General features: G+C 44.6%; 1 long non-coding RNA gene across 1 annotated transcript in view; it reads left to right on the forward strand.

Annotated features, from left to right (window-relative positions):
• Positions 1-26,822, forward strand: part of LOC308062056 — a 92,223-nt gene that overhangs the window by 35,304 nt on the left and 30,097 nt on the right. The window contains exon 2 of the long non-coding RNA XR_013927454.1: positions 1-26,822. This exon is cut by the window's left edge and continues 24,597 nt beyond it; it is cut by the window's right edge and continues 30,097 nt beyond it. This is a non-coding gene — a long non-coding RNA (uncharacterized lncRNA).

Genomic DNA, 26,822 nt, shown 5'->3' on the forward strand with positions numbered 1-26,822 from the left:
GGAGCTGGCTACCTCCGTGACTGATGAACTGGGCTGTCAAGGTGCTGGTGCAGGTTGTCATGAGGGACCCTACGGTACTTGCTTGTGCCCCGGGTGAGGCACGGCTGTGCAGGGCGCTGCCGCTCCAGGAAGCATCTGTCAGCTACCACTGAAACCAGGTGCACGGGGACCGAAAGCCTAGTCGTTAAGGACTTCTGGGTACCTAATTCTGTCTCACCCCGACAGAAGTGGGGCCCTAAACTCTGTGTGATGACCTGGCGTGTTTCTGTTTACACCAAATCAACCTGAATGAAGTCGAGCATTTAAACGTCTCCTGGCTTACAAGCTTCTCCTGAGACTGTAAGCTCTTTGGAGAGATGTTGTTTTGTACAGTGTTTAGTGGGATAAGGTCCTTACCCGTGTGGCTGCTCTGGATGAGTTAAAATTAATAATACTAAAAATAAACACTTGTAAATAGGGATAGCGACAGGCTTAGAGTTCTGACAGCCTTGGAAGGCTTTGCTCCTGTATGGGTAGAGATCAGGATGTGCTGCCTCCCCAGATGACAGGGTTGGATGGAGAAAAGAAAAGAGCTATAAACATAGTCTGTAAAGTATGCCTCTGTCATCCTCCTCAGGCTCCCTCCCCCATTAGCTCTAATGATTTACTAAGAGAGCGTGTCTAAGTACCAGCAAAAAAGCAACTGAGAAATTAACCCCAGCAAACTTACAATCTCACACCTGACCCCAGAAGTGTGTAGCATTGGTCATCCCAGTAGTAATGGCTCAGTGTAAAGCAGAGGAGAATGTGCCGTTAAAAGAAAAACATGGAGTGAGCTGCTGAGTGGTGACAGCCGTGGAAAGATACAAACCAACGCGTGATTCTGACAGCATATTATATCCAGAAGATAAAGAGAGGCGGAGAGAGGAAAAAGCAAAACAAATGGGGTTGCTCTGTACATATGGCCAAAAGGGAATCACAGCATAAACGCCACCAGCCACAAATTATGGCATGTGGATGGAGTGCCTGCCGGGGAGGGAAGCAGCAGCTCTTCGGGGCCGGCGCTGGCCAAAAGCCTGGCAGTGGAAGGCAAATGCTGCAGGAGATACGGGAGAGTGTCTGCCCGGCGGTGGGCTGGCAGGTGCTGCCGGTCGTGGTGGTAATGGACTGAAGACAAGGAAGGAGCATGATTTAGGGGGAGGTGGCAGGCTGTGATTTTTGTCTAACTGCAGATTTGGTTTCTGAGCGGATCAGATTTATGCTTCCCTCAGACAATTTTGCTAATAAGCCGATGACTCAGAGCCCACAGCAGATGGGATTCTTTAGCTGAGGTAGAAACTATTGTTTTTGTCCTAAAAGGAAAGTAGCCATTTTTCTTTTCTAGAAAACGGATCTCTGGAAAATGTGATGATTTTTTCCTTCCCAGCAGAAATATAGCTTTTTTGAATAACACCCAGCTATGCTTCTGGACTCCTATCTAACATGGAGAAGTTCTTATTAGATGTAAGTGACTTGTTACAACTTACTATGCGATATGCTGGGGAAATTTTTTTTCTTTTTAAATCATCTGCTGTAATTAATAACATCCCAGATGCCATTGCCAACAACCACAATACTAAGTGGTCATTTGAAGTGAACTCTTCAGCTATCTGAAAGGCAAAATGCCTCCTGTCCATGGGTACAGAAAGCTGCTGCCGAGAACTTGGGAATATTTCTCTAGCAGGACCATATCTATCTAAATCCTTGGAAAGGGTCTTATACTTAGATATGAAGCTGCTGAAGATTCCAGTCATCTCTCTCCTTCCTCCTGTGGATGTTCAGAAACTTGATTCCCACTAAAGTAAATCAACACTTTTTTTTTTTTTTTGAGGGAAAAGCATCTACTCTATAGGAAGTTTGGCAGTGAGCATGAATATATCATTATAAAAAGACATTCTGCATTCAGAAACCACATGTGGTCTGAATTTCACTGAGAGGGGTGTTTCTTTTCACAGGCTATAGAGTTGTATGGTACACGGGGTGATGAAGCCTTTCCTGACATTGTTTTGTTTAAAATCTGTTTGAAGATTGTCTTGTGTTCACCTTTCTTGAAAATTGTGTTAGAGCAGGTAGAGGGGTAGGTTTGTTTGGCTTGGTGCTGTGCCTGAGAACGTACCCTGGGAAGCAACAGTCTGCTGTCCTCCTTCCCTCTTTGGGGGCTTATGATGCAGGTGCAGAAAGATGAGGTTTGAAAATGCTTTAAAAATAAATTAGGCTTTTATTTCTGTTATAATATGTGCATTCTTTATAAATCTTATTTCTGTGGAGGGCACCAGTAATTACATACTCAGTCATTTGTATGGTAGGCACCCCTTGAGCCTGTACCCAGTATTTTATGATCATTTGAAGAAGACAGTAAGTAACAAATTGATGACATTTAATGCTCCAAAGTTTAATAAAATCTAAACATGATTAAGAGTTTTCTTGGAATTTACCAAAGCTATATTAATAAAAATACTGGTAGAAAAGCGCAACGTGAGTAAAAGGAAATTACTATAATTGGATGGAACAGTCGATCTGATAATGGGGTAAGCTTCAAAACAGAAAGAGATCTTGAAGGGCTCAATGGAAAACATCTGCTCAGGTCTGAGCGGTGATCAGGAAAGCATCAATATGAAATGGCATGACATTAATTTGCTGAATAGAGGACAACACTGAAAATATGACAGTGTTGTTCTAAAGATGGTGATGTGGCCTCACCTTGAGAGGCATGTTTGGTTTGGTTACCCTAATTAAAAAATGATAGAATAGAAGAGGTGCAGTGAAGGGCAACAGACCTAATCAGAGGCATGGAAAATACTTTAGCGCGACAATTTGCATGCAGGCAGAGACTGCAAAGGTTAGGTCTGTTTATTTTAGGGAGAACAATACATGGGATGTGCCACTGAAAGACAGGCTATGATGGATGTAAATAAAACAACAACAACGCCATGACTTTTTCCTCTCTTGGATAAGAAAAAGAGACATCAAATTAAATTTGAACTCAGTGCATTGAACAGCTTTAATAGGAAGCACTTTTAACCTAAGTTTTAATTAGCCTATGGGACTCATTGCCACAAGGTAGGATATGGAGACCAACAGATTGGCATCATTTGTATGATTAGCAATATCATCTACAGTTAGGTGGGCTGGAGTTTCATCCTTTGTACGTCCAGCCATATGCTAAACACAGCTTCTCCCTCAGGCATACTGGTGCATAATCTTCCATTATGGGATTTTACAGTGCCTTTTGAAGCAGCTGGCACAGGTTGGTCTCTAGGCTATTGCTCGGCTCCAGCACTTTGAATCCTGTGCTAGTGATAAGGACTGGGCTATAATTCCTGGATAAAACCCCCATAAGTGTAGAAGTTTGGATTGTTCATATTTTCCCCCTCCCCAGATTTATTGACTTCCCTATGAGCTGACTGTGAATACATCAGCTTGGAGGAGAGATTTTTACTTCCCATGGAAGGTGTCTATTTGCCCATTCTGGACTGGGTTGGTTTACTTTCTTTGTCCTTTTAATAGCTTGCATCCTTTACAGTCTTTAATTATTGCACATTTTGGACTTTTTCACTCCAAACCAGCTGCCATCAATAAACTGGTCTAGTAATTATTTCTCTGGCTTCAGAAAATGGCTATCGTGAAGTCAGAGGCACTAGGAACAGGTGGACTGCAGAATGCCTGTTTGATTTGGTAAACAGCATTAAAAAATTGGCACTTTGACTTAGTCCCTGTAACAGACTAGTTCTACAGCTTTTGTTAATAAGATGCTGTATGTTTTCCAATGTCACAGCATACGAATATCTTGCAATGACAAAAAGCATTGTTGGGTTTTTTTCCTTTTGAGAATGTGGAAAGTTAAAAACACATATGAAATATCTATGGGATGGAAATCCTTCCAAAATGTACAGTGGTGTTTGGTTGTGGAGAGCCCTTTGGGAAAAGGGGAGGGTACAGATGGACAGACAAAGTCAGAGCAGGCTAAGCCTGGGGTACAGCGCCGGCACAGATGCTCTGCTCTGTGCAGTTCCTACTCCGTGCCCAAAAATTGTGCTCTGAGGCGCTTTATGCTTGTAGGACAGTTTAGCCTAATGTCGAGCTGGTAACTTGGCATGCAGGAAACCTGCGGTCTGCTCTTGGCTCTGCTCAGCCCTCCTGGGTAAGCTTAGGGAAGTCACTGCAGCAACCTCAGCCCTCTGCAAAATGGGGATTGTGAACATCCAGTCCAACGTACAGGCTCTGTGAGCTACTGGGGAGCAGTGATACTAAATGGGGGGGTGAGCTGATTACCTCTCCTTTCCAGGAGGGGCTGGGCACGGGGCCAGGTCGAGGTGCAGTTGCCACACAGCGGAGTGCCCCGGTGCTGTGAGCTTTCCTGCCCCACACAGCATCATCACACAGCATCATCACGCAGCTTCAATCCTAAATAATACATCTGGGCTTCTCTGTTCTTCTTGTAGTCTTCGGTTTTATTCCATATTTCCCTCAACAGCCACTGACATTTGGGAGTGCTGTTTTCCACCGAGGCTCTCAGTAACTAGGTCCTGCAGGAGGGGCTCTGTAGGGCAGACAACTGTTACTGAGGGGCTCGGATGAGCTGATAACTAATGAGAAAAGTGGTCCTGCACCTTCTACCTCCCGAGCATAAACAGCACTGAAAAAGATACAGGGGACTTCAGTTCCCATCCTGTCCTCTCCATGTTGCCTGGCAGAGCAAGGCTGAAACTGAGAGAGAGCAAACTTTATCCCCTTGGGAGGGGAGACAGTGGCTGTTCCTCTTGAGAGCACTGTTCAAAATGCATTCTTCCTTGCAGGTCACAAAGGAGCAAGTAAACAGATTCTTCTTATTTCCCCCAAGAAGTGGCTGCAAAATTGTGACAGGGGATTTGTTCCATCTGCCACTGCTCAGCATCGAGGCACATATGTGAGGACCCTGTGCCATGAAGGATAATGAAGGGAGAGACAGAAACTGTGGGGTTTTGGAGGGGATTCCCTCCACCCCACAAACTAGAGGTTTGTTTCTTTCATGTTAGTAGGTCTTCCCAGCATAGCAATCTGGTGATTCTCCATCTAAAGAGCAAGCTGGGTGACAAAAGTGGGTTGAAACCAGCTTTGTATGAAGCCTAGTGGATTTTAAATTGGAAAGAGTGATGTCCCTGCACACACGGACATCTGAGAAGCCTGTTCTTCTGCTTCTTGTGCTAGCAGTGCAGCTGTTAAAGCTCTGGAACATTTTTGGACAAAGAGTACTATGTTCCTGTGAGACGTTAAAAATGAATTAATAGAACATTGATTTAACTTACTGGCTTTTTGTAATGCCTTTGTTTCCAGGCAGTAAAAGCCTGCTTGCCAGTTGTCCAGCCAGAAGCCAGTATCTATAAAAACCTGCCCCAGGCAGTTTGTGGAGGGCCTTAGTTAATTAAGATATGCATTATCATCCCTGCTTTGGGCTGCTTGTGAGAGAATGTAAAAAGCGCAACTAGACAACTGTCTTTTCCTCCTGTTTTGAGACTCATTCTTGATCCCACTGTGATTGCCAGCAGCAGACAAGGAACAGAGCCAGAAGAGTGAAAATTAATAGTGGTGGCATCTGAAATCTCCATCCGTGAGCTTAAAAACATGCCTGCTTTAGACTGGGACTTTATTTGCAGGAGGGAACAGCTCATTCCCCCAGTATGAATGCTGGAAAATTTAAAAATAGAGTGTAAAGACCTCTGCTGTCATTCTGCACAAGGCGTCAGACAGCACATGGACTTCCGTGTGATCAAATGGGATATATCCTGTTGTCTGTGTAACTGTGTCTATTCAGGCATATGCCTTTTACAAAGTGACTGTGTTCTTAATAGTCAGAGGTAAAATGGTATCCTGAAGAGCTCCTCCTCGAGTATTAAGAGCTTTTGATTATTGGCACACGGTCTTAGTGAATGAGAAAACAGCAGTGCTTTGTTCTCAGTCTTTATCTCCCCCTTTGCCACCTTCCTTCTCATGTAAGTTCTTTGCTTCCCTCCCTCTAGCTGATTCACACTAAGGTGTGGACAGTCCTTGTTCTTCCCACAGGGACCTTCCCTCCCTACACACCTTTCTTGCAACCTGCTCAAAAGCACAGAGTGCCCAGGGAAGTCCAAATGTGCAAGTTTTACGTTCTTCATAAATGTTAAAGCAACTAGGTACCACTTGGCCTGGGAACATAGCAAGCTCCAGGCTTCAGCACTTCAAGTATACCCTTTTCCTTGAAGATAGGTGAATCATAAAAGGTGTCTTCTTGGATGTGAGCCTATGGCTGCATTAAGGTTCCCACTACCTTTTCCTAGACCATCAAAAGCTTGTCTGGTGGTAGGTTCTTCAGGCTGCTATGGTTGAGTTGGGTTTGACCTAAAAGGAGGTGGAGGAGGGCTCTGAAGGCAGTCAGCGACTTCCAGAGCCATCTGTTCCCCCTAGGAAGAAAGTAAGCTCCTAACACCTACATAAGACACTCATCACTTAGACAAATGCGCAGAGATCCTCAAATCCTCCATAGAAATAGGGGATTGCAATATTAAACATAATTATGAAATGTCTATGGAGCTGCAGCTACAGATGGAGCTTTATGGCTGATTTGAAGTAATGCTGCACCAGCATCAATTATGCCCAGCAACTGCACGGAAATATTTTTGGGGTGATATTTTCATTTTACAGCAGCATTCAGTCTCTTGCGGCTACCAGCCAGGTGCCTCCCCATTTGCACCCCAAGCATGCAGTGATCTCTCGGCAATGCATGGCCTGTCATGTCGTGTTGCCTCAATAATCAACAGCTCAGATGAACATTTTACCCTATCTTGGCACCTACACTGTCAAAATTACTGTGAATGAGGGAGCCTGCCTCTCTGCTACTGCAGCTGTGAATATTAGCTACAGAGTAGCACTAAATCTTGTTTAAGCTACAGTCATTCCACCCAGTGATGAATGTCACTACCTGAATAATTTGGGTAATTTCCTGCAGCTCTAGTGTACTAGCAGAGAAATGAATGTTAATTTACTGCTAATTTAGTATACTAACCCTTAATTAGCAACGAGCAAGCTCTGAAATATTGGATTCTGAAAGCCCATCAAACTTTTACAAAAAAAAAAAAAAAAAAAAAAAAAGAATCACCCCTCCCAGCTGAACTCTTCACTCGATTTCAGGTTATTAGAAAAATGCTATGGGAGTGCTGTTCATTACCTCTCACTAGGATATATGTAGCTGGGAACACCCCCATTTACCACTCTCGCTGCAGAAGTCCATTAAGAAGATTCTTGCTCTTATGCAGTATATTCAGCTATTGTACAGTATTGCAGTGTGCGGGTATGCTGCAGGTTTAGTGACAGGTAGGATTAATCATAGAATCAGTTAGGTTGGAAAGACCTTTAAGAACATCGAGTCCAACTGTAAACCTAACACTAATGGCACAGCTTATCAATGACTGGTGGCTAAAAAGGTGAAAGAAAGGCTGAGTGCATTTAATGGGCTGGGTGATCGCTACAGGAGGCAGTACCTGGCTATGTAAAAAATCTGGATGTGACAAAACTACACCATCGCTGACTTTCTTCTCTGGGCTGTTTTGTACTTTCCAGTCAGGTCTAACGTACCCTACTCAATAGCTCTGTTGATATTTTTAATTTTTTTGTGTCTGATAACTTGCCCAGTAAGGCACGACGCAGCCCAGACAGCTCTGTGTGACCCAAGTAGGGCATCACATGCAGCAGTGCCTGTGAGTGGAGAGCATGTGCAGTGGGCTGAGTGGTGATGGAAGCGGTGGGGCAGGAGGAGAAGGGACACTAGGGAAATGGAAGACTGGAGAAAGGAAATTGAAGAAAGATGTGTGTCAGCTGAACTGCTGAAGCCAAACCAAGCACTAAGCTGGGCAATGGGCCAGCGCATGACTTATCCATGCCTCTGTGTTGGTACTAGGGTATCTTTGCAGAGAAAAGGCCAAACTGTCAGGTGAAACTTCATATTGTTGGAGATGAAGTTACACAAAGCCCCATAACGCTGGAGTGGTTTGCTAATTGTCCAGCAGCAATTTCCCCTGCTGTCCAGGATTATTCAGGTATCATCTAGCCCAATAGCTCAGTAATGAGAAGAGCTTTCAGTGTTAAGAAAGACTTTCTGAATGCCTCTTCCATCCCCGTGAAAGATGGACCTGTCTCAGAGGTGAGAGAGGGTGGGAGCTGCTCATGGTGTGGGGTCATGCCCTGATAGCAGGGACAGGTTACCCACCACCCATCATTGCAACTTGATTTCCCACATCAGAAAAATAATGAACTTCCCTGTTTCGATCTATGCAGACTTGTCCTTCCTCAGTGCACTTTGAGTGTGGGTTTCTTTGATGTTTCTGCCTGGGACCCCAGTATTTCCCTAATATCTGCCAGTCCCCTTCTCCTACTATCACTTTTGCCTCTTGCGCTCCTTTCCTGGCCTCCATCGGTCACCTAGTTGAGCGACGAAGACTCAATTACTAGTGCTAGGGATTACCAAATGTCCTCTGTAATACAGGATTCGCTGCACAGTTTCAGTCAGATCTTGAAAAAAGTTAATGCAATGGTCTTCTGGAAATACCCAGTGGCTGGACATTCAGAGAAGTGGCTGTTGCAGATAAGCTGTAGCGTGCCCAGGCTCGCTTGCTGTGAGTGTGGGTGGGTGCAAATTGAAGCCTGTCTAGCTGTGCCAGGGCTGCTGCAGTTCCAGATGGGCCAAAGACATCAAACTGCAGCGTTGTGCAGCCTTTTCCCATTGCCAGTGCCAGAACAGCCCCTGGTAGCACACAGGTCACTTGCCCTGCATCCATATTGCCACGTTCCTGGTCCTCCCCACTGCCCTGAGACCAGCTCCACCTTTGAGAGGTTCCTCAAGAGGATTTCACAGTCAGACAAGTAGAAAAGAACTGTGCTGAGAAAGGAGTCCTCTCTAAGGTGAGTGGAGCTGCAGGGTGGTAAGCCAATTTAAAGCATAGGTCACCCCTCTAGAGGCCACGTTGTTTCTTTCTCTCCCTCTGTTCCCCACTCCCTTCACACTGTGTATTTTGTCTTTCCTTAGGACTGGCCAAATTTCTCTGCAGTTGATGGAGTTTCTGGTGTGTTATCCAATATTTTTCTTCTTTATGTAAATCCCTGTTCAGTGCCAGAGGACCCATTTCACACCACAACTAGCACCACTGCACGGAGGACTCTCTCGCTGTCAGTCCTGCATAGGAGTGCATGTTCAGAGGCTGAGACATGCAGCTCTTCCTTATAGCACCTCTTACCAGTTTCCTTGCAGCTTCTCTAGTGTGCCTGGCCAGGGTAAGAAACCAGTTACCTAGCGTAAGCTGTGAGCATGGCAGTGGGCTGCGGCACAGTTTTTCCATTTGAATTTTCTGAGTTCTTTGGTATTTGGAGGTCAACTTTGCTTCATTAGTTGCTCCTCTTCTCCTGCCAGGAGGAGTGGAGAACTGTTGTATTTGCACATTAGAAAAAGCTGATGAAAAATGGCAATGTGAGCTTTCCATTCAGTGTTCTCTTTGGAGGCTTTCTGAGGATTTGTTGAGCCCTTCTTCCAAGTGATATAGTTTTCTCAACAAAAAATTTGCTATGGCTGAACGAGCCATTCCATGAAATAGAAAGAGAAGAAGAATGTTGCTGGACTGTGATACTCTCCTGCCTCCCTAGGCAGAAAGCGACTGTGATGTTAATATATAGGTGAGAGGTATACATTCTTCACCCCTGTTTTGTGGTGCTGACCAGGCTGGAGAAGGGAACAACCATCTCTATGTGTCTATTTTTGGAAAGGGCTGATTCTACCCAGCTATTCTTTACAAGATCTGAGCTGGGAGAACCCCTTACTCCCTCTTGTTTCGCTATGTGCATATAAGAGCAGAATCTTGACATAAAAATTAGCGCTTAAAATCCATTATTTAAAGAAGTATGCACTTCCATATTTATGTGATGGGTGTTTTACTACTGGAGCACTTTAATAAGGTTATACATATTATAATATATTTATTCGCAGTGTATTATTTAGACTCGAAGTGTGAGAGTCACCTAACCTGATGTAGATGTGTTCGTCTTTAGACACATACAGCTTCTGGTACAGTCTGTGGAAGGAAACTGGTACTTTACAGGTGCCATTCATTGTCCAAAAAGATGTGTAAGACAAGTGAAATGAAATGAACCCTAAAAGCCCCTCTTTCTCCCCAGTGATTACAGAGGATGTTTTGGGTGCCAGGCCTCAATGGGTCAAGTCTGCAGTAAGGTGAGTGCCATCCCATAACTAAGGCTTCTGCAGAGCTCCAGGGGAGATATGAGCCTGAAGAACGTGGGGAGAGAAAACTGAAGTTCAGGGTGTGAAAACTGTTGTGTGTGCGCTTCCATAGTTACCGTTTCAGGTTATGGGTCCATTTTACTATGGCCAAACGGAGATCAGTAGTTAAGTTTACAGAGTGGGAATTGCTAATCCTGGAAACAGAGATTAACGTAAAACTTGGAGCACAGGTTGGACTGTCTGTGGGGTGGGAGAAATTCTGATGTGATGTTGCGGTCAGATGTTGCAGGGCAGATAACTGTGTTTATTAACACGACTTTCAGAAAGATGCTGCTGCCGTAATATCTGGCACCGGGTGCAACTATGCCTGGAGTTTGAGAAGCATGCTAAGAACTGGAGTAACCTCAGAGGACCATGAGAAAGCTCAGGGCCTGCTTCCATACCCATTTGAATGAGAAAGTCTGAAAGATCACAGCCCTGATAATGAAAACTCAGCCACCATCTGTAAGTGCTTGTACAGGGAGCAAGGGCTTGCCAAATTGCCCTTCATCCTAGCAGAAGGGAAGGCCAGTGGTGGGTGGAGTGTGGAACGGAACAAATTGGTGGTGGAAAGAAGCAGGGGTTTCAGTGGGAGCCGGCCCCTGGTACAGCACACCACGGTGATGTTGGCTTCTGCTTTGCTGCCAACTTTATAATCAGGATGGGTGTTTTTCTAACAGAGCTGCTGCAGTTCAAAGAGGGATTAATTCAGGGAAGTTTGTGCTGTGCAGCAGGTCAATATAGCTGATCATGACAGACTCTATGGGAAAAAAGACGGTGTCTCCATAAATCACAGCTGCGGTTTTGTCCAAATGGTTTGGAAGCAGGCTCTTGTTTACTAATCTGTAAAGTCTTTAAGCAGAAATTTAAATTTTCTTTCTGGAAGCTCTTTAAAATTGATTCCCACAGTAAACCCAGCTTCAGGAAATCCAGGACAATGCCAGTTAATTAATTAAGGCGATTAACAAGTAAACTGGTGCTTCCTTTCACTGTGGGCGAGCAGTTGGCATTTTAGCAAACTTTGCTTCATAATAATAGTAATGCTTCTTGGGGCTGTCACACTGTCCTCCCCCACCTCCACCCTTTCCCAATTATAATTCTCTTCTTTTGATCTTGGAAATGTTTTTTATTTTTTAATCTAAAATATGCTGCTTGGAGATGACATTTTATGAAATGTTCATTTTAATTATACAGGGATGGTTATCACTGCAGGGATGTTGGCACTGGCTTTCAGTGCAAAATCCTTCTTTTCTGCTGATTATATCTAGGAAAGCTCTCTGAGCCTTAGGCACCTGAAAATTGTAATGCATCGTTGTTCACTACTGTGAACAGCAGGGAACAGAAATTAAAGCAGAAGTGGGAGGGCAATGGTGGTGGCATCGAAATCAGCAGTCCGTGAGGACAGTGGCAAGGCTGGCATGCAGGTGTGCTGCTCCTGGCCCCAAGCAGGGGAGCGGGACCATGGCAGTGCCCTGTGCACATACTGAGGGACCAGGGTGATGGTAGCCCTCACCCAGGGAGGCCAGAGCCATGTGTCCTCCTTCCTTTGTTGGCTGCTAAAAGTGATCGAGGAGGGGAGTCATGAAGGTTTTCTAGCTGGAGGAGCAGAGATACCAGCCGGTGGACTAACTGTTAGAGCCTGTGGACATCAATGGTGCAGGTCTTGTTGGCTGGCCAGTCCTTCAGTCTGGGGTCTACCAAAGCCTCAGGGTGTAGCACAGGGTCCCTGCACAGCTGTGCTGCACGTCCCTGCTCCCCCAGACCTGCGCAGGGGTGGTATGGCTCCATCATCTTTTTGGTGCTGGCTCCAACCACACTGATATATCCCGACGGAGATTTGCCTTGCTGGCAGCAGGCTGATACGGGCCAGAGCAGATGCAGGCTAATGGAGTTACTCTCTCAGGTCTAGCAACAGAGCTTCTCTGTTCAAAGGACCCATGTATGACAGTGGCATTTACTTTGGGCCAGGCTGCTCCTTCCTGCATATCTAATACTTCTTGAGGCTTTTATCCGTCTCAGCGGGACTGCCTGAACAGTAAAGTGCTCCTTGATATGGGTAGTGGTGGTGTAATCTAAGGACACAGTAATAACACTCCTCAGCTTTGGTGCTTTCATAAGGAGATATGAAAAACCTGTGACAAAGGAAGCTGGGGCTGTTTTTCATGTACTGAGCCTGGGGGCAGACACGTGCTGAGACCTGCCCGGAGCACGGGTGGGCAGCTGGGTGCAGAACTTGAGCTGCGGTCACTCCTTGGCACAACTTCACAGCAACGCTATTGCAGCTTTAAGAGATGCCCTGTGTCTTCAAATGAACATTCCTGGTGTCGTTCCCTGGGTTTAAATTTGACCCAGGGTACCTACCTTAGCATTTCTGCTTTTATGCCTACCTGTGCTGGCTGTCTAATGAATGCCACGGCCGTAAGGCAGTCCTGTTACACGTGTCGCAATATGGTCTCGCGGTGAACTAAGATCTGAACCTCATGCTGAACAAACACGTGACTAATGGCAGGTTCTTCCCTAAGGACCTTACGTTAAATAGATTATTAAAACTTCTGGTTTGCCACCTAGGCGAAGATGGAGCTGGGTAGGTCATTGGTATTTTGGTTCGGTAGTAAAAGTGAGAAATTGGCTGGGTGGAGCAAGCAGTCATGCTTTAGTGCCAAAAAGAAATACTCCGTAGTCTGAAAAAGTACTTAGTTTACCTCTCTGTTCTTTAATTCTTAAAACTGTCCTGTCTTTTAAAAACCTAGCTTAATAATTAATTTCAAAATGGCATTTAAAAAAATAATGGTGTTGACAGTTTGTTTCCTTTTTGGGGCTAGAGGAAAGGGAAGGGAGTGACAGAAACAACTCATTACATGTCCTTTTGGTCCTTTCATTTCTTCTTTTCAAGAAATTTCATATTAAGAAGAATTAATAGATCTGCATGGAAATAATAACATAACATGAAGCCTGTCTGTCTAATGCCACCCAGCTGTTTTACAGTCATCAAAAAGAAACAGTGAATTTCGTTCATAAATGCAAAAAGTGAATGTAAGAGCTGGTTATAAGCTGCTGCTGTTGCACCAGGCAACACAGGCAAACTCAGTTACTAACTGAGCTAAAACCACAATGAGGAAAGTGATCATTAGAGTAGCTGAGACTATTTTATTGTTAATGAAAACTAGTTCCAAGTGTTAAAACAAATCCAAACATCTTTAAAACCTGAAGAGTTTATTACTTGGGGAAGAAAGCTCAGATATGAAAAGATCAACTTTAAAACTTTTTTGTCTTAACACAAAAGCAAAATTTAAAGAAACAACACCACCACCCCACCCCACTCCCAATTTCTTGTGCAATAGGATGTTTTGCCTAATTTGATATATCCAAAGAGTGGGAGGGAAACGAGTAGTGAGAAAGCTGCATGTGGACCTGACAGCAGTGGATGTGGAGAAGAAGCAGGAGGTAGAAGCTCGCAGGGGTGCTGCAGGCTGGCAGCTGCCCCTGGGCAGCAGGCGATGCTGTGCCGTGGCACACAGCCACCCCAGATGCCAGCCAGCCACCCCCTGCCCCAGGGGCTGCCTGCTGCCTTGCCCCTGGCACCGCTGTGCCAGCCAGCATCGCAGAAGAAATGGGTTTGCAAAAAGGTCCAGCATAGCAGAGTGCAGCTCCCCAGGTCCGAGCGTGCAGGGCAGCAGGGGAGGATGCCCCTGGCCTGAGCAGGGGATTATAGGATCCCTCTGTGCTTTCAGGGCAGCTTAAGGGGCTTGCGTGGGAAGAGCTGTTGCAGTTCAGAGCCTCGTCCCTAAATCTGCTGGAGTCTGCAGAAGAAGAGCAGAGCTGCCCGACAGCCCTTTCCACATTCAGCATGCCCTTTCCTGCAGCTCCACAGCTCATACACCTCTGGTTTGTTATAAAATTGGAAAGAACTATTAGCTAACTACCTAGAAAACTAATTAACCTATTGTAGCACAAATCCTGGCTTTACTGTTAATCTCATTCAAGGAGTTGTCCTGTCCTGGTTTGTCCCCGGAAATTAATGCAGGGAGCAGCGTGAACTGGAAGTGTTCAGCACCTTTGAAAAGGAAACCACATGCAGGTAGCCTGCATTAAAGGATGCTGGAAAATAATCCTCGGGCACATTAGCTCATGGATGTGTATGTTGGCAGAGATCAAGTCAGCAATTCATGCTGAGCATCTGAGGTCACAACAAAACCAGCTTCTGTAAAATAATGCTGGCTTTTTTTAATCCATATTTATTTCCTGCTTTCAGGCACTTTCATAGGTATTGATCTGATCCATGTGAGTAACTTTTTTGACAAACAGGCTTCTTAAAATGCCTTAAAAGCTTCATTATTAGGGTAATGGAACCAAAGTTAAAAACAAATCAAACAATGCACGTGTAAAAGGTTTCCCCCAGACAGCTTGAAAATAAATTGAAAACAAATTCAATTAAAATAACAATCAACCTTTTTGTTCCTTCAGTGGTATGATTTCTCTGAGGCAGGTACACAATGATAAGAGATTTCTTTGAAATGCTCGGGATAGCACACCCATAGGCAGAACTGTGACAGATCAAAGCAGTATTTTTGCTAAAGAACAGCCTGCTACTATTAAGTTTCTACTTTAAGGTCTGAAATGTTTCTCTTTTTTTCCTCTCTTTTTTTTTTTTTTTTTTTTGGTTTTGTTGTCAGTCCCAGATGCTTTTGCATCTGTTACTCTTCTTTCCTCGTGCCTTTTACCTCACTAAGCCAGGCCCTAGATCTTGACCCAAAGGAAATGTCTTATTAAAATTTCTTTTTACACGCGTTGTTGTTCTCTCCCTGTTCTATATAACCAGTACATTTCTATTTCCCTGCTTACTCTGATATCCTTATACCTGAAATTTCTTTATGCCATTAATCTTTTACATCCCAGCTGTAATGGAAATGAAGCCCTGCTTAGAGCAGTGCAGGGAAGCAGTGTGGTCAGAGGCCAGTCTGTGCAACGGGGACTGGTCCTGCCTGGCTGAGGAGCGATGTGCCAGCAGCACTGGGGCACCAAAACAAGCTGCCAGCTCCCTTCATGATCCCCTTGAGGACATTTTGCTGTTACGAACAGAATTACAAATGGGTTGAGGATTTGTTTCTCTGATACTTGGCATCATGCTGGCAGCCCCACATCTGCAGCATCGAGTGCAAAGGCAAGAGTAATGAAGGTGGCTACTGATGTTTGCTAATGATCGTGCTGTATTGGCTCATAGTAGTAAGGGCATCCAGTTACTTACTGTTTTGTATACGATACAGAACACCTTGGCCTTGCAGCCACTCTGAAAAAGACACATTTTCTGTTTTAACCAAGGTCTGGTACTGCAAGAACTATTCTTGTACTATCCATTGATTAGGTGCCTCTCAGGGCTGCCTGTGCTGTGTGCTCTTGTGAAATAGGAGCCTCTCAGCTGGGCTAGTGATGCTTTGGGTAAATTACAGTGCTATCTATGGAGAGCATATGATGTTTGCAGAAGAAACTTGCTGGGTTTGTTCACAATTTTTGTTGCAAATGTGCTTGATGGCTACTCCTCTCTGCCAAAGTACCTTTTAGTCTTCAAGATAATGGTGGGTTTTCTGTTTTGAAGATCCACTAAAATGAGGAATGATGTAGTCCGCTGTCATCTAGTGTGCGTTGAGGCATCATGTTCCCAGGCCTGTAACTGGAATTGGTTTGAATTGTTACTCTGCATGAGGTGGGTACTCGGTTCCCCGTATTGTCAATGCACCGGTAGGCAAGCATGGCCCTATTACACATTCTTAACAGAAGCAAACAGATGATTAGAGGGATCAAGGGCCATATCTTCAGTCTCCCTCTTTGGGCAGAATGATAGCATGCTGCAGGTGTACCATGTTAGACAGGGCCAGGAATGTGCTGTTTGGAACAGCCTTAGGTGTGAAAGCAGAGCTCTGGTAGCTTCACCAAAGCCAGGCAAGGAGCTGGTGTTGCAGCACTGATTTCAGCATGCGTTTTTTTCTTCTTCAAGAATGGTGTTTCACCTGGTGGTTCTGTGTAGTAGCTGGGTTCCGAGCTACTACTTGTTTGGTTTGAAACAACGGTGTTGCCTAAGTGTGGTTGTAGTCAAAGGAAGAGTTTGTCTCATTCTGAGTGCAAAGTGTATTCCTTGTTATTCCAGGCACTGTCACTTCCACAATCACAGACTGTCTTTTGAGTCATCAGAACTGATTTTCATGCCCCACTAATTACTGCCATGTCTGTTCCTTGGAAACCATGGGCAGTAAAGGCGTAGTTCATGGGCATTGAACCAGTACAGTTTATTCTGCGATGAGTTAGTGTCTGGAAGGATATTTGGTGTTAAATAGCTGGAGAGGTCTTGCAAGGTTTCTTGCTGCTTTGGAAAATAATATGCTTGCTGTTACTATTCTGCAATTTTTCTGTTTCCTTTCCTCTTCACTAGGTGACCCAGTCAAACTACGCATCAGCTGGCATCATTTGCATTTTATACAAGCTCTGTGTTTTACTGATTTTATAAAGGACTCTCTATAAAATGGTATTTTAAAGATAATTTTGGAAGATGTTTACTTTCTGTCAACTATTGCCTGCCAGAATAAAAATAAGAATTTGGGTTGGTGATGTATTTAGAGCTGTGCTTTGATACATTGAAGAAGAGGCAAAATATGATAGTGGCAGGGGTATAAGAGCTCGTGTGCTGCATTCTTCTGTGAAAGCAGCCATATCTGCAGGAGATTCTAAGATGGGTGTACCTGGTTATGAGAAAAAAGTTCTGGTAATAGGAAGATCTTAGGAATTACACTGGTTGTACTGGGTAAGAATCCAATGGGAATACTGTACAGGTTAGATACGTGATGTTAACATTATTTCACAGCGACAAGGCAAGGGGAAAAAAGACAGTTCTTGGGTTTATTTTTCTTCCAAACAGATATGATTTTTATAAGCCTTTATTTACAAACTTTCTGGAACGTTGTACTGCTTTCAGCAATTACCAAGCCTTACTTTTTGAATAGGCAGAACACAGGTTTATATTAAATTGATGGGAGCTACAGGTTTTGAATGCCTGTGATTAAGAGATAAACCAAGGCAAGCCAGCTCTTGAGAAGCTTTTCTCACTGGATAACCCAAATGTTTGGACAAGTTTGAAAGCTGAACCTGAATCTAAATTTTACGAATAACCTTTACTTTTTCAAATTGCTGAACCCGTGTTACAGGTCCTGCCAGCACTGGCTCTTGAGTATTATAGCTTGACCCCATCTACGACGATATAAAAGAATCAGTTTATCTGTCTACATCACGTAGTCATTCCTGGGTGAAATGGCTGAAAACTCTTTTTAGCAACATAAAGCACAATTTTAGGTAGGAGAGCAAATGATTTTACAGCCTACTCTGAAAGTAATTAACAGAAACAGGGTGTAAACACTGGCTTCTATGCTCACTGAAGTAAACAAAATAAGAATTTATGTTATTGACCTTGTTAAGTAACTAACATTTTTCTCCTCTGCAGTAGCTTTTGCTTTCTCCCATAGTTCAACCCCCCCTGAGTCTGAGGCTGCATGCTACACTGAAATGTTCAATTCCACATTTGAATAAACTGAATAAACCCAGCCATACTGGTATGGCTTATAAACATATGGTAAGTAATAGCATCATTAACAATAGCATAGTGCACGTTTGACAACTGAAGGGATTTGGCTGCTTTGTGCCAGGGGAGTGACAGCAGAGAAGCAGCCCTGGCTGCTCCTGCTAGGCTGTCCCCCCTTTCACCCTCCCTCCACCCCTGCCTTGACCTTCTTGAAAATTTGAAAGGCTGCCCACCTTCCTACCTGAGACTTGGGCTCTTATCTCACTCTGCCAGCTCCGGGGCTACCTAACAGTGTCTCTGCGAGACACCCTTTCACCTTTAAACACTGCTGCTGCTTCTGCCTGGGGTGACTGCACGGGTGGGGATGAGAGCATAGCGGGGAGCAAATGCCCTTGGCATCTGGTGGGGTTGATCGCCCTGGGGTATGCCTTCATGCTGACTGTGTCCTTCCACGGCTGAGCACTTCTCGTGGCATTTAAAGCTGGCTGTGTGACACACTGGGGATGCCGACAAAGTCCCAGCTACTGCAGCACAGTCAGGAGCACAGAGAGCTGGCACATGGCACGTTTACTGCTCTGAAACGAAGAGGCCAACGGAGTGGGGCACATGAAAGTAGTCGGTGCAGTGATGTCTGTTAGTTTTGAACTTGTTCAGGGGAAAGCACATCACTCTCTCTCTGTACCCTGACCTGTCCTGAAGACACAGGGGCTGTTGTTGCAGTCTAACCCCAGAGGACCTGCACAAGACCCTGCCCCTCCTCTGCCAGAAGTGCTCCTGCTGCCATGCAGCGGCAGGATGCAGCTGTGCTCGAGGGTCCTTGGGGTGCCTTGGCCCCCGGCACCTCTTTCCTCAGATGCCAGTAGTGGCTGGGAGACACTGTTTGCTTGGCTTCTTGCTGCTGCTGTCACTGGCAGCGCTTCATAACCCGCATCCCCTGCCTTCTCTGCTGCCCTTCTTTCCTCCCCTGCTCCATCTTTCCTTCCCCTCCAAGCTGTCCTTGACTTGCTGTCTCTCCTTTCCCCCTCTCTCTTTACCAGATTTGAAATCCATAAACCCAGCAAGCCCAACCCCTGCCCATTTCAGAGCTGGAAACACCAGGAATTATTCCAGCTGCCCCAGAAAGACCAGACCTTTGCCTTCTGCACCTCAAAGGGCAGCCAACACCAGCAAATGTCACTCCCTGTCACCCTGGGGCCTCTGCAGCAGGATGCCTCATGCCCTCTGATTTATTTCAGTAATGGATTTATTTTGCGTCTCCATGTTGTTGCTGGTCTGGTGCCTCATGACAACACCCACAGCCAAATGAAACTTTTCCTGTTTTGATAGCCAGCTTTGCAAATTCTTTTAGACTCACCCACAGAAACAGCAGATGGCTTCTGACCAAAAAGTCACTCCATCAATATAATGCTTAATGCTAGGGGATAAGTATTAAGACTGCTGCTTTACTATGCATCCTGGATACATAAAAACAGTTCGCTTCATCATCTCTGAGCTCCCTTCACTTGCCACCTGTTATTCTCCTCCTGTGGATCAGCGAGCTCCCAGATAATCTCTCTTTCTGTGGCGGTGTGATGGGCAGAGCTCACGCAGCTCGCCCGCAGCCTGAGCTGGCTGAAGGTGAGCAGCAGAACCTTCTGCCAATGCTTCCTGCTGTGCAAGAGGTTCTCCCCAACAATTTGTCTGGCAGTATTCATATCCCAAACTTCTGGGTTCAAACCCATCCATGAGTGTTACAGATAGGTCACCAGGTCACACTGTCCCTCTGTTTAGATGCTGTTCTCAGTGTCTGTTAGCTGCTGGGTTAGTAAAAACACCTCCATAAATGAAGTTCTTTTGTTTCTTTATTTTCAGCAGGAACGTTTTTTACATAAATGAGCATTGCCCTGAAGCATTTGCAATCCAGATTTTGCTGCTTTATGTTAATGAAAAAGGACCCCAAAGTGAATTGACAATAAAGTGACGATACATTAAAGAGTACAAACAAACCCGAGAAATCAGGTCCTATATTTTGCACTCTTAGAAATGCAGGAAGAGAATAAGACATAATAAAAAAAGAAGTTAAATGCAAATGTTTAATATTTTTTTATTTGAATCGTTGAATATGCTTTGAATAATAATCAAGACAAGGACTTTTTTTTTTTTTAAATAAGAGATTTTAAACAGATTATTTCAAGGCAAAGCCATGTTACGCTGCTGGAGAGAGACACCGTTTTATTCATCTAACTCACCCTTGTTTTTAAAGGAGCATGAGTGCGTAGGGGGCAGGGAGATTCACTGCTGGCCTGCGTTGGAAAGACCAAGAGTTCAAAGATGTGTTTGGCTGTGCCTCAGGTCTGGTGTGACGATGCAATCCATATCCATATGGGAAGCTAGGGAAGAGACCGGGCAGCAGAAGGGAGTCACTAGTAATAGCTGAGAACTATCAGTGCTGTGGGCTGAAAGTAAGAAAAAAACGTTTTAAAATAAAAAAAAGCAAGCAACAATGTTTTAACTGAAGGGGACAGTCGGAAAATGAGTTGTTGCACAGGGGCTGTGATTTTCAGCGTGAGAGGGAACCCGTAATGCGTTATTGTACCTCAAGAGCATCAGCCCAGGTGTGTGCGCTTGCACAGAGCATCGAGTAGGGCTTGTGGATGATTCTCTGTGTAAGGAATGCTTCTGTGTGCGTGAAGCCGTGGGTTTTGTGAAGCCGTGGGTTTTGTGAAGCTGTGGCTTGCTTCCCAGTGCTTGCCAGAAGGGCAGTGCCTGGTTTAGGAGATGTACAACGCACGCTCCCTGCGTTTGGCTTTGGCTGACTTGAAAGATTTAGTGCCCTGGTGCCAGGCGTCGATATGCCTCGAATTTATCGCTCACGCTGAATATTCCTTCAGCCTTCAGCCTTTCCTTGTCCCTTGTGCGGGAGCCCAGCAGATGGAGCAGTGTTCCTGTTCAAGAGGGATGCTGGCGGGGGGGAGGGCTGGCGCTGCCGGGGGCTGCATCCAGAGCAGCACCGGGAGAGCCAGGAGAGTTAAGCCGATCGGCCCCCCGTGCGTCTATAAAACACAGAATAAAAGGCTCAGTATAAAAAATATATGTGAGATTCCCAGTTTCGGGGAGGGGTGTGTGTTTTGTAATATATATATATATAAGATTAATTGAACAGTTTATATAGAAATATATCAGCTTTTCCAAACTTTATATGCTCTACAGTGGATTGTTTTTACCTGAGCTCTAATTTACAGTTAAAACTCAGACAAGGGCATAACAGAATAATCCTTTTGATCACGTTGCTATTTTATGATAACGATATACTTTATTATTTTTAATAAAACACTAGTAGCTGCTTTTAGCAGTATTCCCACAGCAGCAGGCATGAGCGGTGGCACAAACAAGCACAGAGAACCCTTCTCCATCTCTTTTTTTTTCCTTGATAAATAATTGAAGGAAAAAACGAGAAAAATATGGTGTAGGATCCAAACAATAAACAAAAAACAGGGTCAGAAAGCAGGGCACATGCTTTCTTCTCCTTTAAACCTAACTACCCATATGGTTGTTTTTTTTCTTGCTGTGACAGAGAAATGTACTCAACTCTTTTTGTAGTGAATTGTATCCTGGAACAACATTTTTATATATGGCAGTGCTGAGCAGAGTAACATGTTTAATAGCACATTTTCATCTATGTTACAGTGGTGGAGCTGAGACAGCTGTGCTGCCATGTGAATCCGGCTGTGCCTGCCCTTAACTACCTGCTGCTCGTCCAGAACAGATAATGCACCCGGTAAGTTTCAAATAAAAGAGGTCAGCATTTGGCTCCTGCAGGCTGATGGGAATTTAGCCCTTTTTAGGTTTCCTTGTTCTCTCTTGACTTCACTGATGGGGCAATAGCTTCATCTTCCAGCTGCCTCTGGACGTTGTGCCTTGCTAGTGTTTGTGCATCTCTGCTTACTTCCCAAACTTTCTTACTCCACTGTATGTCCTTTGGCTATCTTCTGATTTTCCCCTCTGAGACTGCACTGCTGTGATATCCCTCTACAGCATCCTGCTGTCCATTTGTCTGTCTCTGTGTCCAAGACACCCAGTGTTCAATGCTTTTCAAAAGCATCAGAAGTTTTTAACTGCAGAGCAGACCTAACAGGAATGTAAATATCTTCCTCTGAATACAGGTATTTTGCATTAGCGAGACATGTCTGTTTGGCAGGCTTCCCTCCATTTCAAGAGGGTTAAATTTGGCTTCTGTTCACCCATCCTACCTGGCTGCACAAGGTAAGCAGTAGAAGTGAGCTCTGAGTTGCTGTGTTAACCACCCTGTACGTATTTCATTTGGCTGGTGCCTGTATTTCTAGTTTTGTGCCTGTAGCAGGAAAAAAGTATCATGTTATTTTAGTTCTATTTAAAATCTAATGGGAACTGCTATAAAGTCATAGCTAACAAATAGATTTAAACTTCAGCTTGACCTCCTTAGCCAAGAAAAACAAAAGCTGGAAGGGATTAGGTTGCTTCCTATGAACACATCAAGGGGCAAAAGCCCAAGCGGGTGGGGAAGAGCTGTTTCAGCTGAGGGTAAAGCTAGCAGGAGAACAAAAGGGGCTAGATTTGTCATGAATTAATTTAGGATGCTGGAAGCTGCCTCGTGTCTGGTGAGGGCAGTTCTGGGACAATGACTTGGTAGGAGCAGTCAGGCAAAAAAAAACAGAGCTGGCTTTTCAAAGGAGCATCCTCAGGGTGTGAAAATTATTGTGGGGGTGAGTCCTGCAGGAGCCTGGACTCACTGCCCCGGGAGCCATTCTCAGTCCACCGCTACTTATTCCTGTGTTAACACCATTTAATGCTCTAGTTACGGAGGTACAGAAAGAAGCATTTCTTGTGGCTGCATTTCTTGGGAAGAGCTGCCACTGAGCTGGGAGGAGTAATCAGCTCTCCACCTGTCTGCTGTTTCACAGCTCTTGGCAGCTAGGTTGAGCTTGTGCCTCTGCTGTTCCTGGTTCAACCCACTGCATGCTCAAAACCCTTCTTCATCTTTCCACCAGGTCTATGTCCTGACTTTGAAAGCCCCTCTGTACTCTGTCCTGGCCTCGCTCTCTGGGAACCTTATCCCATGTCCTTCTCCTTCCCCAGCCCCTTAGCCTCATCTGCACCTCCAGCTGCCATTCGTCTTCCCAGGGAGACATGATCTGTATCTGTCATCTTCAGGTATCTCATTTGGACCCAGTGCTCCGCTCTTTACCATCACCACCTCCTCTTTGGAGTCTCACCTGAGTCTGAACAGACGCCACACACCTGCAGTGAATAGGATTGCCTTCCTCCTGTGCTTAGTGCCCCAGTCTCTGCACCTCCTTTCTCATTGCTGGAACATCTTACACCTGCTATCAGTAGGATTTTGTGGAGGCTAGAGCCAAATTTCTTACTGTGGCTGGTGAACTGTAGCATTTTGACATGGTGGACACTTGGGTCAACATAGATGACACTTGCTTGGGACTGCTTTTGTGTCTTGCTGAGCACAGCTGCAGCACTCGATGTTATTATTAAGTGCTCTGGTTACAGTTGGGTGCAGGGAGGAAACTTAAATTAGTGGAATTCTGGGTATGATAGATGTATTTTCTGGGGAGAGATGATCCAATTAGAGTTCCAGTTGTTTCTCCGAGGAACTGCCTTGGATGTTTTATCAACTTTGTCAGCAGGTAGAAGCCATGAGAGCAGATGAGACTTTGTTCAGAGGCTGTGTAGTCTGCTGTTGGGTTGGGGTTTGGTGCTTAGACAAAAGTGACACTTGTTACTGATTTCCTATGGCTCTTGTGCATGGCTCTTTGCAGAGCATGGCTGTTGTGCCCATCACCCATCAAGATGAACGCATCTGTGAGAGGCTGTGGGTCTGCAGTACCCTGGGACAGACCCTCACCAGCCCATGGAGCAGCGGGGCCACTAGCCAGGCAAACAGGGGCTATTATGCTCTAAATCAGGTGCTACAGCAATTCAGCACACACTGTGGCAATGTATTCCAGCTTTGTACTGCTAGAATGGGGGTCCAATCTATCTGATCCATCTGCTGTCAAATTAAAGTCCAAAGCTGGCTTTTGGATTCGGATCTTTCACAAGAAGCAGCCTGAGTGACAGCTAGGGGAAAGAGTACGGAGATGTGAATTTCCTGCACTATAACTCTTGAAGAATAAAATAGTTGGTATTCATAGTTCAGCTCAGCTTTGGCAGGGTGCTTTGAAATCATAAGTTACACAAAGAACAAATCATGCATGCTCAGATACACTAGTTTTTTTTTTTTTTATTATTATTGTTATTGTACTAACTCTTCATTTCTAAGTAGCTACATGCCAGATGCATGCCGTGTCCCATCCCACCTTACAACAGGATTTTAAATTCTGAAACCAGTTCTCGCCTGAACTTTTAAGCTCAGCGAGCATTGCTAGTCTCTCAGAGACGTAGTCAATAAACTTCTGGCACTTTGCAAGTGCCACAAGATAATATTTTACTTGATTATGAAGTTTGTGCACTTCACATTAGTAGTACTAATACCTCAGAGGAACAAAAGAACATTTTTAGCATTTCATTTACATAATGGCTGAAGTGAGAATTTGTTCCTTGTTGAATAGGTACCCTGGGGGTCTTTGATTTGCTGTAGAGCTCTGTATGGCATGGAAACAGCACAGGAGTTAGTAGCACTGATGGAGCTTGGGTATTTTCTGGCTTGCCAGTGCCTCATTACTCAAACCCATTAACTTGCAACCAGCAGATTAGGTGACTTCGTGCATTTGCTTGTACCGATGCTGATCCACCAACCATTAAGCGCAGTGAGAAACCCGTGATTTCCAGGCAAGTTTAAAGGAAGGTAGCGGACAACAGCATATTTGGAGAAGGGTGCTGTGAGCCCTGGTATATCTTCTGTTGCCTGGGGGGAGAGGGGGACAGCTGGCACCCTGTGTTTGAGTGGGGAGGCACCGTGTGTGTATCGTGGCCCAGGGCTCCCGCTGTTCCCTGTGTTGTGCATGACCACACTGAAGGATTCTGAGCCAATGACGTGGGTGGGCAGTGAGCAGGTGGAAACATGTGTCTCCTGACCCTTTCTTAGAGGAGACTGAGGACGAGGCAGGGAGTTTCTCCATCATACAAGGCAACACAAGGAAGCGAGTGAGCCCTGGAGCCAGGCGCTGTTTAGCACAGCAGCTGCCAGTGCAAGACCCCAGCAAGGTTGATGCTGGTGGCCCAGGCACTTTTCTCAGCTATCATATATCCACTGGGCTTGTCCAGTATGATAGACTTTTGTTTGGAAATGTGAATCTCAAAACACTGTCTGCTATTGCTTGGTGCAATAACCTAATCTCAAAACCATCCTTGCCCTACAACGTGCAATTAACAACTTCCAGCATGGAAACAGTGAGCCCAATTTGTTAACCCTTGTAAAAAAAAATCCCATCAATTTATTCAAGAACTTTTGCTACATAAAGGAATGCAGTATCTGAATCATTATTTTTTAGTATTTCTGTTACAGTTTGGCACTTGCAAGCCTAAAGAAAGGGGAACATGTGTTGTGGTGACATAAAGGAAAAGTAATGAAAATTAAGTAGATATATACATTTAAAGAGAATTAGTTAAACTGCATTTAACCTAAGTGTGAACAATCATTCAGAATTAGTGAAGTCTTCATTTGCTATAATTTACTTTGAAAGTGGATTAAGGTAAATTGAATTAAGGCCTCTTTAATTCTGAATAGAAGCATCTACAGAGTGATGCAATTAAGCTAATTTGTTCTGAGAGTTAATTTGAATAATGTATCTAGACCCATGAAAAAGGCTATGGGGCAGTTGCTTAGTTTGAAGAATCATATTTGCTCTTAAAATGGGCACTGGAAAGTATTAGCTCATTTCAGAGATCCATGAAAATGTTATTGGAGCCGGTTCCCCCTGTCCTGAGCCATGCAAAGGCTCTCAGACACTGTCTGCAAAACCTTTCCAAGCAACTTGTACTCCTCAAGCTGTGGATCCTCTGATGCAACTTTCTGAGCTGCTTGGTTCAGTGCTCCTCTCCTCAGCAGGAGTAATAGGCAACGGCTGCTGGTTCATGGGACTGTAACTAGAAAAGCAGGTAGAAACTCAAAGATGATGGTTAGTAAGAGTTATTTAAAAAGTCCACCAAGTTTTTTATGAATGAAAATGTCAGGTGATTATCGTTAACCCTCTCTGGTTCCACAGCACAGGGTAAATGTTTCCTTTTTTACCTAAAACTTTGTGTATTCTAGCCTGAGAAGGAACATACAGGTGCAGTGTCTATGCTGCTATAGACTGATATATTCTTTTGTTTCCCCCACAATGACTACACTTTTCTTAATTTCCTCTCAATTACACTCAGGCATTAACTAATACTGACTAACTACGGCCCAAAATAATTATTGCTATCTGTTCCCTTTGTAAATATAACTCCAGCACTGAGCTAGAAGAATAATGGCATATTTACAGAAGGCAGCTAATTAAATTGAGCTTCAATTGCTTTCAGTTTGCCAGAAGGAGCCATTTTTACAGCAAAAAATGTGTGCAAGCCTGCATGCTTACCAGGAACAACTTGGTATAACATAATTCAGAGTTCCCAAGACAAAAATTCAGTTCAAGACAAATTTACACTGGCAATAAAAATCTCATTAAGGAAGATATGAAGATCTCTCTACTACACCACGACAGTTAAAAGAGGTTATCATTTTTTCAGTTTATTTAAGGAACAGTATATATTTCATTGTTCCAGAGCAGCTGTAATTGCAAGTGTCTTTCAAACACTGCTTGCAGTAATGCATTTGTCTTGTGACTGTAACTTCAGAACCAGCCTGTTGATGTATCTTCATTAGGACAGGAGAAGATGCTGGAGTTTCAAAGCTCTTCGATGCTTAGTTGAGTTTCTTCCCTGTTTTTTCCAACCCTGGCTCCTGCACTTTGGGAAGTCTCTCTCCCCCGTATTAATCAGCCACCTGCGAAGATTTCCCATGGTCAC

The sequence above is a fragment of the Falco punctatus genome, assembly GCF_963210335.1.
Source record: "Falco punctatus genome assembly, chromosome: 4".
Lineage (NCBI taxonomy): Eukaryota > Metazoa > Chordata > Aves > Falconiformes > Falconidae > Falco > Falco punctatus.